Genomic DNA, 3,128 nt, shown 5'->3' on the forward strand with positions numbered 1-3,128 from the left:
GTCTGATTAGAAGTCGGATCGCCAACGTCACGTACTCCACCAATCGAATCTACCCTACCTCTCGAAAGATCGGGCCTAGTCTTTATCAAGTGGTATCAGATTTCCTGTTTCCCGTGAGGTATTACCCTTCGTTTCTCCCTTTTGATTCATTTCGTCTCACTATCCTCGAGACCACAAAAACCCTACAAAAAAATATCACTGTCCTAGAACCGTTTTAGCCTTTGCAATTTCGTTTCAAATTCGCTTTGTTGAGTTTGTGTCCGTGGTCGAGTCTTGTTGCTGGTTTAGTGTGTTCCTAGTCGTAGTTCAATCGCCCGTTGCAGTTTGTTTCCGCCGCTATCCCATCCACCTTTACCCAAACAACAAGTCGATCCACCCCATTACTCGACTTGCCCTCACTAGCTGCCTTGCGTGAACTCTCGCCGCGCCAGCCCTAGATAGGTTGCAAGCCGCCTTGTTATTTCGCCTTGCATCGCAGCCCTTTTTGATTTCATCTGGCGAGACCTATTGCTGCACATACCAGAGATACTTTGCCCTAACTGAGACGCTTTGCTCAGTTGCATTGCCCTAACTGCCGGGGATAGGGAAGCTTTTCCCTAACTGCCGCCGGCCAATCTGCCGAGTTGTGCCTTTGGAAACGCGTAACTTGAGTTACCTTCGGTAAAACAGGCATAACTTTTCACTCGGTGCTCCGATTTGGCTCAATTTTTTACAGCAGAAAGGTAACGAAATTCTGCACATACAATAAAGAGCTAGTCAAATTTAGACAATCTCTTGGAGATGCTCTTATCTTGTGTTGTGGATCGATGCATTCAAAGCATATTTCTGAAAGAAGAATTTCTTTCTGATGATTAAGAGGGAAGCAAGGCTTGCACAACTTCATAGTGTTAGTTGGTAAACAAACTTTGTAATAAATATAGTTTGGATTGCCTTGACCGGCTCCTGGTTCTTGTAGCTCACGCGTAGATTTAGTATAAGCTGTTTGTAATCTGTTTGGGTTGTTGATAAAAGCAAGGGAGCCGGCTAGATCATCTAGACTATATAAATATGTCCCCTATTTCGCCGTTTTGTGCAACAATTATTAATTAACATGCAATCACTGGTGTTCCGCCTACGCACCTCTGATTTGTTTTACCCAGCAACTGATGGCAGGGACTATTGTTAACTGGACACACCGGAGCAACCGAGGCAATGCAAGCCTCAAGCAGATCGATGGTTGGACACAGTTACATCGACGCTGTGAAAGGCCCTTGTTTGGTTTTGGTAATTGAGTGACAACTTATGTGGACTAATAAGTGTTTATGTTGAGATACACAAGAGATTAGTCCACACAAAGACACTAGTATGAGCAACATGTGCCATGGAGGAGAAATGGCTAAGTGTTGATGCTATGCTCATATAGTGTGATCGAGGAGCTCATTGCATATGAGACATGACATGGAGTTATGTGACCAAAGTGGAGAAGATCAAGACAAGGCTTGGCTTGATGGACCGGTTGCAATGGAGAAGGGCAAGTCAAGGCTTTGAAGCGAGGGACCGCGAGGCGGTGAAGCTTGGGCAAGATTTGGCGCCGATGGACTGAGGCAACGGTGAAGAGTGAGCAAGGTCAAGATCGATGGACCAAAGAAGTCATGTGATGATATGGAGTGGATCATATCATTTAAGAAAGATCAAGCCAAGTGTTGACTCATAATGATGATCAAAAGGCTTGATGGAGTTTGGTGCTTGTGTGGCATCAACATTTGGGAAGATGAAATGGAATGCGCAAGGCAAAGGTATGACTTGTAGGGCATTTCATTTCACCGGTCAAAGGTTGTGTAGAGAAGTGCATGACCGGATTTAGGATAGATGGCCGTACTATCAAGAGGGGCAAACTTGTTTGCATATCGGTCATCTAGTGCCACTTGAGCGATCTAACATTGCGATGTTGCTAGGATCGAGTGGCGTGGTGAGATCAAATGAAAATCCTTTGAAAATGATTGTGAAATGCTAACACACATACACATGGTGTTGTTCACGTGGTGGTGTTGGCACATTTGCAAAGGAGAGAGAGTTGGAGTTGATGTTGATCAACTTTGGGAAGCAAGAAAGGTTTTTTCGGTTTTCTCCGGAAATTAGGTTGTCCCTTGGAGTGGAATACTGCTTTGATCCATTATGTTTTGGATCAAGAATTCAGTTGGGTTGTGTAGCCCTCCGAATTAGCTTTCCATAGAGTCCAAGATCACCTAATTTGGACATCGGAGCTAAGAGTTATGGCCGTTTTACCGAGGTACATTTCTGCTGGAAATAGACCTGCGGACGGTCCGCCCTAGACCTGCGGACGGTCCGCCCTTTAAGGGGCGGACGGTCCGCCCTTTAAGGGGCGGACGGTCCGCCGTTATCTCGGTTGAGCTCAAACAGAACCGTTTTTGGCTCTGTGGGTGGTCCAAAATGACCTGTGGACCGTCCGGTCCATGGGGGCGGACGGTCCGCCTTTAAAAGCTGAAACGGGCGCAGAAACTTGGTTGTTCTGTCTTGGGTGCCCAAAATGACATGCGGACTGTCCGGTCCTTGGGGGCGGACGGTCCGCCTCCTACTGAAATTTCTGGGACAGAAACACTGCGGTTTCTGTGTCTGCTCACGTTTTGAACTGCGGACAGTCCGCCCCTGGGGAGCGGACAATCCGCCGGAAACTTCCAGTTTTAGTCAGAGACGTTTGCAAATCGGTTGGTTCGAAGTTTTGAACCGCGGACAGTCCGCCCCATGGGCGCGGACAGTCCGCCCGGGGCTCTAACGGTCGACTCTGACACATAATCATTGCAGTTCTAGCCGTTGGTTTTGAATGGCGGACAGTCCGGTTTTTGTGAGGCGGACAGTCCGCGAAAACTCTGTTTTCGTGGGATTTGAGTGTAACGGCTAGTTTGGGGCCTCCCTCTATAAATAGAGGGTGTGGCCGGCCATTTGAGAGTGCTGAGCACCTTGGGGACTTGGTGTCCACGTGTGAGAGTGCTTGAGAGCCCTCTACTCACTCTAACTTGATAGTGTTCATCCGATCGAGTGAGAGAGCGATTCTAGTGCGATTGCTTTGAGAGATTGCATCGAGTGGCACTAGGTGATCGTGTTGCAAGCCGGTGTGCTTGTTACTCTTG

The sequence above is a fragment of the Panicum virgatum genome, unplaced genomic scaffold (assembly GCF_016808335.1).
Source record: "Panicum virgatum strain AP13 unplaced genomic scaffold, P.virgatum_v5 scaffold_5328, whole genome shotgun sequence".
Classification (NCBI taxonomy): domain Eukaryota; kingdom Viridiplantae; phylum Streptophyta; class Magnoliopsida; order Poales; family Poaceae; genus Panicum; species Panicum virgatum.